Source organism: Salvelinus alpinus, chromosome 30, assembly GCF_045679555.1.
Source record: "Salvelinus alpinus chromosome 30, SLU_Salpinus.1, whole genome shotgun sequence".
Classification (NCBI taxonomy): Eukaryota; Metazoa; Chordata; class Actinopteri; order Salmoniformes; family Salmonidae; genus Salvelinus; species Salvelinus alpinus.
The window spans coordinates 33,955,841-33,971,456 of NC_092115.1; the positions used below are offsets into that span (position 1 = coordinate 33,955,841).

At 41.5% G+C, this 15,616-nt stretch overlaps 2 protein-coding genes across 5 annotated transcripts in view; one reads left to right on the forward strand and one right to left on the reverse strand.

The window, feature by feature from the left end:
- The window catches only part of LOC139559857 (guanylate kinase-like), a 29,365-nt gene that overhangs the window by 10,108 nt on the left and 3,641 nt on the right, over positions 1-15,616 (reverse strand). Inside the window, exon 1 of one of the 4 annotated variants that reach the window (XM_071376243.1) lies at positions 873-1,004. The exons of the other annotated variants lie outside the window; for them this stretch is intronic. The gene's annotated coding sequence lies outside the window, so the exon portion shown is untranslated. Of the gene's footprint in view, positions 1-872; positions 1,005-15,616 lie in introns of those variants that run through there. 4 annotated transcript variants of the gene reach the window in all.
- The window catches only part of LOC139559855 (multiple myeloma tumor-associated protein 2 homolog), a 29,131-nt gene continuing 13,992 nt past the window's right edge, over positions 478-15,616 (forward strand). The window contains exons 1-2 of the mRNA XM_071376240.1: positions 478-653; positions 12,532-12,633. The gene's annotated coding sequence lies outside the window, so the exon portion shown is untranslated. The remainder of the gene's footprint in view (positions 654-12,531; positions 12,634-15,616) is intronic.

Here is a 15,616-nt window from a genome sequence, read left to right on the forward strand (position 1 = left end):
GCATGTATACAAATTACAATTGGGGTGTTTGCCCCACCAACAATTACATGCTAAAAATTGCCAATGGTCTTTTATTTCTCCTAATTATATGTCGCTCGGTAAACATGCCTATGCGAGAATAAATAATAATAGCAAGCATCGGCTTTGATCACGACAATGACAGACGTCGTCAGGACAGACAAGGTAGGTCTACCAAACAATGTCAAGTAGACAGACAAAAACAACCATATGGCCTCAGCAAAGTCGTCTGGAAATAGCTATATTGAACAACAATGACTAGCTACGGATCGTACACGTTAGAAGATGAAATTTGTGCCCTGAGACGAGTGAGTGAAACAGAGCTGCGCGTGTCCGTATTGGGAATTGAGAGCAGTTTGTTGTAATCCAATCGTTGCAGCAGGCTCAATCGATACCCCGCCCGTTTCTTTACAGACAGAAGAACTAGCCAATAGTTGTTTAGAGCACGCAGCTCTTTACACTGTTTGAGTGAGAGCGAGAAATGCTGGCAGCTGAAAATAGTTTTCCGATCAGTTAAATTACAACAAAAATACTCGTGTCAAAATCTTATTCGGAAAATTCTCCATATCAGTTATGATACTCATTTTGTCCGAGTACTCAGCACAACCCTAATTTCTATACTTCCCGTTCTTAAGGTTAGTTTCTGCATATTTTACTTTCGGTTTTGTACACCAGATTCAAACAGCTGAAAATACAAAAAATGTTTTAGTTATGGAAGATAACTAAAACACAGCGGTTTCGATGGCACAATTACTCTAATCTCTACATAATGACTGCCTGTTTAGTCTCAAACTGAAATTAAGCAAACTATTTAGTTGTTAACCATATTGGCTAAAGTCGCTCTTCCTCCTTACCTTTGGTCACCGTCAGTAGACTTGTGAGTGAGGGAGCTGGGTGAGCAACAGGATGTGTGTGGACAGAATAGGAAGGTGAATTGAGCAGCACGATTATATGGTGAAGCCTGGGACCAGTCAAATGTGTTTGTGGTGGCAGACTGTATGAACGCACGCGCAAACATAGTGAAACCAAATCGTTAATCCCTCCAATCACCTCTCAGTACACAGTTTAAACCCTGGCCATCAGTTTGTGACATACCTGAAAGAAGGCTATCGCTAGGTTGTCTGTAGGCCAGGGGTGTCAGACGACCCTTGGCCATTATATGAGTGCATTCAGAAAGTATTCAGACCACTTGACCTTTTCCACAATTTGTTACAATACAGCCTTATTCTAAAATTGATTAAATAGTTTCCCCCCCTCAATCTACACACTAACAAAGTGAGAACAGTTTTAGACATTTTTGCAAATGTATATAAAATAAACTGGAATATCACATTTACATAAGTATTCAGACCCTTTACTCAGTACTTTGTTGAAGCACCTTTGGCAGCGATTACAGCCTCAGGTCTGACGCTACAAGCCTGGCACACCTGTATTTGGGGAGTTTCTCCCATTCTTCTCTGCAGATCCTCTCAAACTGTCAGGTTGGATGGGGAGTGTCGCTGCACAACTATTTTCAGGTGTCTCCAGAGATGTTCGATCGGGTTCTAGTCCCTGCCGCTGAAAAACATCCCCCACAGCCTGATACCAGCACCATGCTTCACCGTAGGGATGGTGCCAGGTTAACTCCAGACGTGATGCTTGGCATTCAGGCCAAAGAGTTCAATCTTGGTTTCATCAACTCCAAGCGGACTGTCATGTGCCTTTTACTGAGAAGTGGCTTCCGTCTGGCCACTCTACTAGAAAGGCCTGATTGATGGAGTGCTGCAGAGGTGGTTGTCCTTCTGGAAGGTTCTCCCATCTCCACAGAGGAACTATAGAGCTCTATCAAATCAAATTGTATTAGTCACATGCGCCGAATACAACTTGAGTAGACCTTAGTGAAATGCATACTTACAAGCCCCTAACCAACAATGCAGTTTAAAAAAATCAGAATAAGAAATAAAAGGAACAAGTAATTAAAGAGCAGCAGTAAAATAACAATAGCGAGACTATATACACAGGGGTACCGGTACAGAGTCAATGTGCGGGGGCACCGGTTAGTCGAGTTAATATGTACATGTAGGTAGAGTTATTAAAGTGACTATGCATAGATAGAGTAGCAGCAGTTTGTGTGTGTGTGTGGGGGGGGGGGGGGGGGGGCAATGCAAACAGTCTGGGTAGCCATTTTATTAGATGTTCAGGAGTCTTATGGCTTGGGGGTAGAAGCTGTTTAGAAGCCTCTTGGACACAGACTTGGCACTCCGGTACCGCTTGCCATGTGGTAACGGAGAGAACCGTCTATGACTTGGGTGACTGGAGTCTGACAATTTTTAGGGCCTTCCTCTGACACCGCCTGGTATAGAAGTCCTGGATGGCAGGAAGCTTGGCCCCAGTGATGTACTGGGCCCTACACACTACCCTATGTAGTGCCTTGCGGTCAAAGGCCGAGCAGTTGCCATAGCAGGCAGTGGTTCAACCAGTCAGGATGCTCTCAATGGTGCAGCTTTAGAACCTTTTGAGGATGAGGACCCATGCCAAATCTTTTCAGTCTCCTGAGTGGGAATATGTTTTATCGTGCCCTCTTCACGACTGTCTTGGTGTGCTTGGACCATGTTAGTTTGTTGGTGATGAGAGCTTCAAGTTCCTTGGTGTCCACAACCTGCTCCGTAGATGAGAATGGTGGAGTGCTCGGTCCTCCTTTTCCTGTAGTCCACAATCATCTCCTTTGTCTTGATCATGTTGAGGGAGAGGTTGTTGTCCTGGCACCACACAGCCAGGTCTCTGACCTCCTCCATATAGGCTGTCTTGTTGTTGATCAAGCCAACCACTGTTGTGTCATCAGCAAACTTGATGGTGTTGGAGTCGTTCGTGCCTGGCCTTGGAGTCGTGAAGTCATGAGTGAGCAGGGAGTACAGGAGGGGACTGAGCACGCACCCCTGAGGGTCCCCCGTGTTTAGGATCAGCGTGGTGGATGTGTTGTTACCTACCCTTACCACCTGGGGGTGGCCTGTCAGGAATTCCAGGATCCAGTTGTAGAGGGAGGTGTTTAGTCCCAGGATCCTTAGCTTATTGATGAGCTTTGAGGGCACTATGGTGTTGAACGCTGAGCTGTAGTCATGAACAGCATTCTCACATTGGTGTTCCTTTTGTCCAGGTGTGAAAGGGCAGTGTGGAGTGCAATAGAGATTGCATCATCTGTGGATCTGTTAGGGCGGTATGCAAATTGGAGTGGGTCTAGGGTTTCTGGGATAATGGTGTTGATGTGAGCCATGACCAGCCTTTCAAAGCACTTCATGGCTACAGACGTGAGTGCTACGGGTCAGTAGTCATTTAGGCAGGTTACCTTAGTGTTCTTGGGCACAGGGACTATGGTGGTCTGCTTAAAAGGATCGGCATCCCGTCAACGGGACAGTTGTAAAGTCATGCAGCGCGTTGTCAAGATCGCAGATTTTAGAGAAACAAATGTCGGTACATATAAGTCTCTTATATCGGCTGAAAGCTTAAATTCTTGTTAATATAACGGCACTGTCCAATTTACAGTAGCTACTACTGCAAAAAAATGCCATGCTTTTGTTTGAGAGCTCCTAACAAAACACTTTCACCGCGATGAATTTATCAAACCTAACTCTGAAGGTGAAATGTGTACTTACATTCTGAAATCTTGCTCTGATTTATCACCCAAAAGGGTCCCAGAGATAACATGAAGTGTCGTTTTGTTAGATAAAATCCTTATTAATTTCCTAAAAAAAGGTCCATATAGCATGCACGATCGATTTTGTATTTCCACTCGTTCAATTTGCAATGAGAGTAATCTGTGAACATCTCACCCTAAACTTTGTTTCAACGAGTCAAATCACATTCGCATCTATTCCTGCTGAGATCCTAGAAGGTAACAAAACTTCATTATATCATTAGGGGTCTAGTATATCCTATAGGACACCATATTTGGTCAGAGAGCGACGCCTTCATGGCATGCCGATGACGCGGGCGGCCATCACTTGAATGACTATCTGTCAAATCAGCACCAATCGGGGTCAAACAAAGCTAGCTAGATAGCCAATGAGCTGGGCTTTACGGGAGTATCCGGAAACCATGTATATGTCGTAAAAAGTAGCTTCTAACCTTGTACGACAGCATGCCCTTTCATTTTGGACAAAAATAATAAGGATATTCAGAGTTATGAAAACGGGTTATTTTGCAAATGTTGAACTTATATGGCTACTAATACTTGGAAAGCTGAATCAAGAAGTCCAAGTAAAACAGATTTGACGATATTCTTGCAGAAAAATTTAATATGAATACGAATGTTTCCTTCACAATTTGCCCAAATGTACCTGGGGACTTCACACTAAAAGTCTTGAGGATCAGTCATACACCAAGTTATCCATCTGAAACTTTTGCACTGCTGCCATCTTGTGGACAACCAGAGAGATGGCTATAGCAGTGATCTTTCTCGTCTACACTGCATTTCTGATCAATTTGATGTTATTTTAAAATGTACAACAACAAAAAATCTGCTTTTCTAAGTGACTCCAAAAATAAACGGTAGTGTACATGCATACATACCACAGTATCAGTCAAAAGTTGACACCTACTCATTCCAGGGTTTCTTTATTTTTTATATTTTCTACATTGTAGAATAATAGAAGATGAACTATTAGACAATATGTAAAATACATTAAAAAAAAGTGTTAAATCAAAATGTATTTTATATTTGAGAGTAAAAAGACGCCACCCTTTGCCGACTTTTTAAATTTCTTAACAAATATCAACAAACAAAAGAGGAATAGTCACATGCAAACAAGCATACAAACTATTTACATTGCCAGGAATCCTAAACAAACAAATCATATTCATTAATAATACAAGTTAATTGCCTTTTTGTTTTTCATTTTAGTTAAAGTAGTGCCATAATGTTTAAATTCATTTATAAAGTGAATAAAGTTTGGTTTTGAATTAGACCATTTGCATTTGTGAATATGAAATTGACCTAGTATTATTAGCAGTTGAAATAAATATACTCCATCTATGTCAGAATTTCTGAAATAAATCATATCAAAGCCATTAAATAATACAACCTGTCCTATTTTTTTGTAATGAAATTCTGTATGTCAATCCCCCCAAAAAATTCTACTATAAATTCAGGCAAAAAACAAATGCAAAATGGTCTCCTTCTCCATTCCACAGACATCAGTTATAGTCAATATTCAGCTTGAATCTTTCCAAAACATGTAACATTTTAAATTAAACTTCCATTACTTTGTTACTGATACAATATTTGTTAGCAATTTTCCATGCTTTCCCCAATTGTATATCACCATAGATATGAGCAAAAGAATCTTGCTGAGGGAATTGTAGTATCAAACAATATTCCTAATCTGTTTATTACTACATTTATCTTTGACGTTAATATTGCCAATGAATATACACTGCTCAAAAAAATAAAGGGAACACTTAAACACAATGTAACTCCAAGTCAATGACACTTCTGTGAAATCAAACTGTCCACTTAGGAAGCAACACTGATTGACAATAAATTTCACATGCTGTTGTGCAAATGGAATAGACAAAAGGTGGAAATTATAGGCAATTAGTAAGACACCCCCAATAAAAGGAGTGGTTCTGCAGGTGGTGACCACAGACCACTTCTCAGTTCCTATGCTTCCTGGCTGATGTTTTGGTCACTTGAATGCTGGCGGTGCTTTCACTCTAGTGGTAGCATGAGACTGAGTACAACCCACACAAGTGGCTCAGGTAGTGCAGCTCATCCAGGATGGCACATCAATGCGAGCTGTGGCAAGAAGGTTTGCTGTGTCTGTCAGCGTAGTGTCCAGAGCATGGAGGCGGGGTGGCATTTCTTTGTGGGGCCGCACAGCCCTCCATGTGCTCGCCAGAGGTAGCCTGACTGCCATTAGGTACCGAGATGAGATCCTCAGACCCCTTGTGAGACCATATTCTGACACATGCACATTTGTGGCCTGCTGGAGGTCATTTTGCAGGGCTCTGGCAGTGCTCCTCCTTGCACAAAGGTGGAGGTAGCGGTCCTGCTGCTGGGTTGTTGCCCTCTTACGGCCTCCTCCACGTCTCCTGATGTACTGGCCTGTCTCCTGGTAGCGCCTCCATGCTCTGGACACTACGCTGACAGACACAGCAAACCTTCTTGCCACAGCTCGCATTGATGTGCCATCCTGGATGAGCTGCACTACCTGAGCCACATGTGTGGGTTGTACTCAGTCTCATGCTACCACTAGAGTGAAAGCACCGCCAGCATTCAAGTGACCAAAACATCAGCCAGGAAGCATAGGAACTGAGAAGTGGTCTGTGGTCACCACCTGCAGAACCACTCCTTTTATTGGGGGTGTCTTACTAATTGCCTATAATTTCCACCTTTTGTCTATTCCATTTGCACAACAGCATGTGAAATTTATTGTCAATCAGTGTTGCTTCCTAAGTGGACAGTTTGATTTCACAGAAGTGTGATTGACTTGGAGTTACATTGTGTTGTTTAAGTGTTCCCTTTATTTTTTTGAGCAGTATATATATATATATATATATATATATATATATATATATATATATATACACATATATATATATACACACACACAAATTGCAAATAACATTGTACCATAGATTGGTAAAAAGAATAGCCACCAAGCTAACATTAAGTGTCAGTGCGAATTTCCCTGTCATAAAATATATATATAAAAAAAGTTTGGCTCAAACAATGCTCTTTCCTCAAGAAATATAAAGTTTTATCAGATGCAAATAAAACTCATTCCTGCATAACTCACTTGATAAATCCAGCAGTCAACAAGCTAGGCGTCAGCGTGAATTTCCCTTCCATTAACAAAAGCCTTGGCTAGTGCAAAGTATGCACATTTCCTTTCCTTCTTTGCTCTCTCAAATCGTCGGCCAGACAATTCCGAGCTTCTTTATCAAATGCTGTCAGATCCTCCTTGAACCTCAGGTTGTTCTTTTTAAATAGTCATTTTTCTTTGCACTTTTCCATGTCATATCCCTCGATGTCCTGGAGATTAATCTCACCACTGGTCGTGGTGGCTGGTTGTTTTCCCCATCTCTCAGCCTACCCAGGCGGTGCACTACATCCAGAGAACCTGCAACAACATTTCGCTCCTCCTTCGGGACCATTGCCCTGTCTTTCACTCTTGCGTTGATGTTCTCGTCAGATTTTTCTGCTATTCCATAAATTCGAAGATTCCATCTCCAACTATACCGGTCATTCTCGTTTACCTTTGACTCCATTTCAGTGAGTCTCTTCTCCTGCTTTGCAACCTGAATTTTCAATGTTGCGTTCTGCTACTTCAGAGTTTTTACTTCCTCAGCATTGAAATCAATTGATTTCTTCAGGTTAATGATACTGACAGTGTTCTTTTTCACCAAATCCATGTCATCTGCGCTCTCTTTGATTTTAGCCGTGAGGATGCGGACGATGTTGTCCTGTAGCTGGCTCATTGATGGTTCACTTCTCAGCTTCTTTGGAAGTTGCTCCTTGGTTGGGGTATTTGGGTATGAATCACATTCACCACCTTTTTTTACACTGCAAGCATATGAGTGAGTTTCAACAATGCCTCTTTTCTCCTTGGAAGTTTCAACATCCATCATCTCAGCAACAGTTTGGTCATGTCCTGATTACGTGCTACTAGCTATGAAGACGTTAGCAGACTAACTTAACTACACACGCTGAAACTTTGATAGCTAGCTTGTTCGTTGGAAATCGTCAAAACTATATTTCAATGGTCTGATTAATTACAAAATTATTCAAAATAGCTACATTGTATGGTTAGATATAATTTGTGAAAAAACAAATTGCAACTGCAGTCTAAAACTATAAACTTTGTGAGAAAACCATAAAATTGCTCCTCAACTAGAAATGTTACACCCTCTCATGCCGCCATCTTGAGCACCACCCTTTGCAGGCTCTTGGCATTCTCTAAATTAGCTTCATGAGGTAATCACCCGGAATGTATTTCACTTAACAGGCGTGCCTTGTGAAAAGTTAATTTGTGGAATTTCTTTCCTTCTTAAATGCGTTTGAGCCATTCAGTTGTCTTGTGACAAGGTAGGGGTGGGTATACAGAAAATAGCCCTATTTGGTCCAAAGTCCAAGTCCATATTATGGCAAGAACAGCTCAAATATGCAAAGAGAAACAACAGTCCATCATGACTTTAGACATGGAGGTCCGTCAATGCAGAACATTAAGAACTTTGAAAGTTTCATCAAGTGCAGTCGCAAAAACCATCAAGCGCTATGATGAAACTGTCTCATGTGGACCGCCACAGGAAAGGAAGACCCAGAGTTACCTCTGCTGCAGGGGATAAGTTCATTAGAGTTAACTGCACCACAGAAATTGCTGACACCTCAACTGTTCAGAGGAGACTGCGTGAATCAGTCCTTCATAGTTGAATTGCTGCAAAGAAACCACTACTAAAGGACACCAATAAGAAGCAGACTTGCTTGGGTCATGAAACACGAGAAATGGACATTAGACCTGTGGAAATCTATCCTTTGGTCTGATGAGTCCAAATTTGAGATTTTTGGGTCAAATAGTCGTGGCTTTGTGAGACGCAGAGTAGATAAACGGATGATCTTCGCATGTGTGGTTCCCACTGTGAAGCATGGAGGTGGTGTGATGTTGCTTAGCTGGTGACACTGATTTATTTAGAATTTAAGGTACACTTAACCAGCATGGCTACCACAGCATTCTGCAACGATATGCCATCCCATCTGATTTGCGCTTAGTTGGACTATACTTTGTTTCTCAACAGGACAATGATTCCACACACCTCCAGGCTGTGTAAGGGCTATTTGACCAAGAAGGAGAGTGGAGTGCTGAATCAGATGACCTGGCCTCCACAATCACCCAACCTCAACCCAATTGAGATGGTTTGGGATGAGCTGGACCGCAGAGTGAAGCTGGTTGAGAGAATGCCAAGAGTGTGCAAAGCTGTCATCAAGGCAAAGGGTGGCTACTTTGAAGAATATAAAATATATTTTGATTTGTTTAACCTTTTTTGGTTACTACATGATTCCTTGTGTGTTATTTCATAGTTTTGATGTCTACTATTCTACAATGTAGGAAACAGTAAATAAAAGAAAAACCTTGAATGAGTAGGTGTTCTAAAACCTTTGCCTGGTAGTGTGTGCGTGTGTGTATACAGTGCCTTGCAAAAGTAATCACCCTCTTTGGCGTTTTTCCTATTTTGTTGCATTACAACCTGTAATTTACATTTTTATTTGGATTTCATGTAATGAACATACACAAAATAGTCCAAATTGGTCAAGTGGAGAGAAAAAATAAAACAAAAAGTGGTGCGTGCATATCTATTCACCCACTTTGCTATGAAGCCCCTAAATAAGATTTGCTGCAACCAATTACCTTCAGAAGTCACATAATTAGTTAAATAAAGTCCACCTGTGTGCAATCGAAGTGTCACATGATCTCAGTATATATACACACACACCTGTTATGAAAGGCCGCCTAGTCTGCAACACCACTAAGCAAGGGGCACTATGAAGAACAAGGAGCTCTCCAAACAGGTCAGGGACAAAGTTGTGGAGAAGTACAGATCAGGGTTGGGTTATAAAAAAATATCAGAAACTTAAAACATCCCACAGAGCACCATTAAATCCATTATTAAAAATAATGGAAATAATATGGCACCACAACAAACCTGCCAAGAGAAGGCCACCTACCAAAACTAATGGACCAGGCAAGGAGGGCATTAATCAGAGGCAACAAAGAGACCAAAGATAACCCTGAAGGAGCTGCCATGCTCCACAGCGGATATTGGAGAATCTGTCCATAGGACCACTTTAAGCCGTACACTCCACAGAGCTGGGCTTTACGGAAGAATGGCCAGAAAAAATCCGTTGCTTAAAGAAAAGAATAAGCAAACACTTTGTTTTCACCAAACAGGCATGTGGGAGACTCCCCAAACATACGGAAGACGGTTCTCTGGTCAGATGAGACTAAAATGTTGCTTTTTGGCCATCAAGGAAAACGCCATGTCTGGCGCAAACCCAACACCTCTCATCACCATCCCCACAGTGAAGCATGGTGGTGGCAGCATCGTGCTGTGGGTTTTTCCATCGACAGGGACTGGGAAACTGGTCAGAATTGAAGGAATGATGGATGGTGCTAAATACAGGAAAATTCTTGAGGGAAACCTGTTTGTCTTTCAGAGATTCTTTGACTGGGATGGAGGTTCACCTTCCAGTAGGACAATGACCCTAAGCATACTGCTAATGCAACACTTGAGTGGTTTAACGGGAAACATTTAAAATGTCTTGGAATGGCCTAGTCAAAGCCCAGACCTTAATCCAATTGAGAATCTGTAGAATGACTTAAAGATTGCTGTACACCTGCGGAACCCATCCAACTTGAAGGAGCAGTTTTGCCTTGAAGATCGGGCAAAAATCCCAGTGGCTAGATGTGCCAAGCTTAGAGACATACCCCAAGAGACTTGCAGCTGTAATTGTTGCAAAAGGTGGCTCTACAAAGTATTTAAGTAGTTCTGTTTGTTTCACAATATATATTTTTTTGCATCTTCAAAGTTATAGGCATGTTTAAATCAAATGATACAAACCCCCCAAAAATGTATTTTATTTACAGGTTGTTAGGCAACAAAATAGGAAAAATGCCAAGGGGGTGAATACTTTCGCAAGCCACTGTGATATATATATATATATATCAGATGCAACAGCACAGTGGGCCCACAGTTCGGTATGCATCACGGTTTGTGGACCACGGTAACGGTTTCTGTATCTTTATATGTAAGAAAAAAATAAAAACATCACCCTTAAACAATTAACTCTTTATTTTGCCTATAGGCAAAGCTTTACATTCAGAAAAATGGCAGCATGACTGACTAGGCCTGTTTTCTGTCTCTACTGTATGAAATCAGGGGGAGAAAAAAACATTAAAGGAAAAAAGTGCTTCTTAGCTTGGACAACCTGTGGCTCTTCATCTCCCAATCCAGTACATAGTGACCCGTCACAGTGAGGTAGCTTTGAGTTGCTCTGGAGGTCCAACTATCAGTGGAGAGAGCTAGATAGGGTGTCTGTGTCAATTCGTTTTCAGCTTCTCTCCGTGATGTTTCATAGTGTTTGGGAATTACTTTGACTCTCCTTGCTCCAGTTCCACCTGCAAGGGATACAGCCGGGTGATGGCCACGTAAATGAGACATCATGTTAGGAGTGTTTCCACTCGAGTAGCCGACAGTGGCAAAGCAATGCTTGCAGACTGTTTTATGGTCTTCTTACCCTCGTTATCGTATTGAACGCTGAATCCAAAATGTTCTTACACAGCGGATTTGAAAGACGTTGGTTCCTCTTCAAATGTTCTTCTCTGTCTCACTAGCGCTCCCTATTTCTCACGTTGGAGCTGAGAGAATGTTTTTAGTTTCCCCTCTCTTCATGGGGTTCTTTTAGGGAGGTTGTCAACTGATGTCTTTGCAAATTGTAGATTAGTTATTTAAGGGGGAGGGGGTTGCGGTCACTACATTGAGACATTGCTATGAAGTAAAGTTTCTCAGCCCTCAGGAGCCCCCTAACGGCCACAAGCTGTGCGTCTGGTTCTGTGGATCTGAATGTACAACGTGCGTGTAGTTTGCAGCGCAATAAGTAGGTTTTGTAAATTATAGGAAGATGACCGGCATCCTGTAATTCCGCGGTTCATGTGTGCGTATTGAACCGTAGTGGGCGTACCGAACGGTGTGATAACATACTGTGTATCGTTGCATCCCTAATATGTGTGTGTGTTTTGGGGGGGGGGATGAACTCATACGTTTAAATGACTATAAACTAAATTGAAACCATGTTGAAATGATAATGGGCCTACATTCAGTTTGACTGTATCCTGTTCTCTAATAATCATTGAAATGAAAGCCAGACAGTCAGGGAGAATCAATAATTCTCAAAACTATGTATAGAGGAATATTTTTTTTGCAAATTGTGAAGGTCAGGAAATAACACATTTTCAGAGCGGCCGTCCGGACCTCGTTGAAGACCGAATGCGGCCCCCGGGGCAAAATGAGTTTGACACTCCGGATCTAGGCTATGAAAATTATAAACCAATCATGGAAAACTCAGACGAACAATTATCTATCATACAACAGTCTACCTACCACAGCCTATTCCATTACTATTAAACATTGCAAACATATGAAGACCTAGCCGATATCTCATAAATTACTAAATAAAGGCCTATTCATTCCACAAAATAGGTATATTGCATCTCACTCTTAAACAACCATGCCATCTATGCATTGCTAGTCTATAGGCTACTTGCTGAACAGTCAGTGGGTTAGAGTAGATGCCCAAAAATAACACTCGATGCGGATGACGTGTCATATTTAGCTATAGTGCTGCCTCCTCCGCATAAATCTATAGATGCTAATTTAAAGGAACTAGAGATATCTGCAGAAAAAGGAGTTTGTAAAAATAGCCATGTAGCGTATGAATCCATAAGCTAATTTACATACTCTTTTTATTTTTCTCTCTTGTAATAGGCTAATCAGACCTGAGAAACCCAGCTTCAGCTTAACCCAATCCTCGGGTCACCCCCTGCGAGAAAAGAATCCATGCACCAAGGTTTTTCCTGACAACTGCAGGTGACAGGCATTCATTCATTCTCCACCACATCTTGAATATTTAAACCACAACCAAATGGACAGCTCCTTTCAATGCCAGAATCAGAGTAATGGGCTTAACTCTGGGATGTAAAGAGTCACACTATTTTCTGTCCATATGTTGTTGTGACAGACTGGATATAAACCATATTGTTAATGTCATGCCTAATAAAGTAACCGCAACATTGGCCATCCATATAAATATAGCTGGGTCTAGATCTAGCTTTTTCTTACTTACAATCAGAATACCAGCCAGAAATTGTGAATTTCCAAAGAAGGTTACAAGTTAGTGAAAATAATCTTTAACACATTCTATGGATCCACGATATATTGGTAAGCATATCGGAATCGGCCGACATTACCTAAAAATGCCAACGTCGGCATGATGTCTAGTTTAACGCCGATGTGCAAAACTGATATCAAAGCTGACGTGCATACCTATATAAAGTAGGTAGATGACGTCATGACGCCACAAAAAAAATACAGCGCTACACAGAACAAAAGCAGAAAAATACTTAGCGCACACTTCCAACAACTAAACAAGTTCAAGTCACTTGAAAGAGTAAGAATATTTCAGCGAGACAACTAAGGCAAAATCCACTAACGCCAAGATGATGGTATTCATTGCCCTTGACAATCAACCGTTCTCTGTCGTGGATGATGCTGGCTTTTGCCGACTGGTCGAGCACCTCGAGCCCCGGTACACACTGCCAAGTAGGCGCTATTTTTCAGATGCTGCCCTACTGGAGTTACACATTGTTGAAACGCACATCTATGAGCTACTTGCTATGGACGTCACTGCTATTAGCTTTACGACTGACATTCGGACCAGCGATGTCAGCCCCAAGAGCATGCTGAGTCTGACAGCACAGTGGGTCGACGAGGACTTCGTACTGAGGAAAGCCGTATTGCATGCTCAAGAATGTGCTGGTTTTCATACCGCTGCTGCCATTTCAATGGCATTTGAGAACATGAACACACTCCTAGCGCCATTTGAACAACTGACTCAAGAAATAAGCTAATCAACTGCGTCTGCAGCAGACACGATACCCTCTGTCATGGCATTGAAACGCCTTCAACAAAACTGCCGACACAGACCGTGGGGTTAAAACTTGCAAAAGTACTCGAGGCTGTGAACAAGCGATTCAGTGGCATTCAGTGGGAGCCTCTACTGTGTTGCCACCATGCTCGATGCTAGGTACAAGGACCGCTACTTTGATGCAGACAAGAAACAGCGTTTACGTGAAATGTTAGACACAGCTGGACAAGATGGAAACGGACACAGTGACAGTGCGCACCGAGGAAGAGAGGCCACGGACAGACAGAGCAGAAACTTCACTGCTTGACATGTATGATGAAATCCTGGTTGAGAATGAAACGACTGAACAAATGAACAATGAAACAGCCCAGCAAGTAAGTGAAAGAAATGTTTTGATTCTGTTTTACTGGTAATGGGGACATACGTAAATGCCAACAATAACTTTTTGGTCAGTGTGTGTGTTTCAACTATTTAACTGTACTAGAACGCTTAAAAGGCCACAAATGTTAAATAAATCGGTTATCGGTATATTTTTTTTTTGGGGGGGGGCAAGGAAAATATAGTTTATCGGCCAAAAATTTCATATCTGTGCATCCCTAACACATTCCAAAAGAATTGGGTCTACAACGTCACCATACATAGGATGAGCCTATAAGATTTCCATAACACCGAGGCACCACTTTTCAAATGTGACAGAAAACAAGGGGTGCATGCGAGTTGACTACAGGCATGCGATAAAGCTAATTCAAAAGGTTACAGGAAACTGTCTGCATGCCATTACAGATTTGGCATTAGGTTTACTAAGACAGTTGGCCCATATATGCTGTTCCACAGCATGTGATCGGTCCTTGCCAGATAGTGAACTTTCATCATGTAAAATCAGTTGGCTCTTAATTTCATTAGGCTACTACTGATTAGTAGTTAATGCAGTCAGCAATATGAACAAAGTGTTCAGCCATGTAAGATAGCCTACACACGTGGAATCTATACATTTTTTATACATTTAACCTTTATTTAACTAGGCATGTCAGTGAAAGTCAAATTCTTATTTACAATGGCGGTTTACCAGGGAACAGCGTGTTAACTGCCTTCAGGGGCAGAACGACATATTTTTACCTTGTCAGCTCGGGGATTCGATCCAGCAACCTTTTGGTTACTGGCCCAACGCTCTAACCACTAGCCTACCTGCCGCCCCCCCAAAAAAGGGAGGTGTCGTAGAATTACAACAATAATGTTAATCACATTACTTTTATATTAGAATGTATTCCTATATTAGTACATTCACACTGTCTGTTTTTCTGAGAGCAAACAGAATTGGGTTCTTAGAACTATCATGAGTCTGTTAACGCTGACAGTAGATTTACGATGGCTTGGTGATAACCTAAAGACTGCATTCCATTCTATGATTAGTGTGTGTGCCTGTCTGTCGGTGCCAGGGAGACCCAATCTCCAGGTTATTTATTCCATATGGAAGGTGAACACTGGACTTAATCATTTGAGGGAATGACCTAGGTTACATTAGTATTTCTATATAAAAAAAAAGCAGTAAATTAACTAGAGACAGATATTTGGCGGCATGTAAATCTTGATGTTTGTTGCATGAGATCACAATGCACCTTTTTGTATAATTTCTATATCTGTTCTTCGTCACAAGGACTCAGGAACACTATAAAGTTGTAACCTAACCCTGTTTATTTGGGCTTGAAGTCTACACCATTGGGTGACTTAACATGCCATTACTGCAGTAATAAATAAAGTTAAATTGTTTTGAAGAAATCGAAGTCTCATTTGATTAGTATAATTCCACCACAGAGGATATGCTTAACTTTAAAATCAGAGGTGAAAGTATATTTAATTTCTTCCCAGTACATGTCCTATGTGTGCACGTGCTTTTATTTAAACATTTTATGGGCCTAATAATAGAAT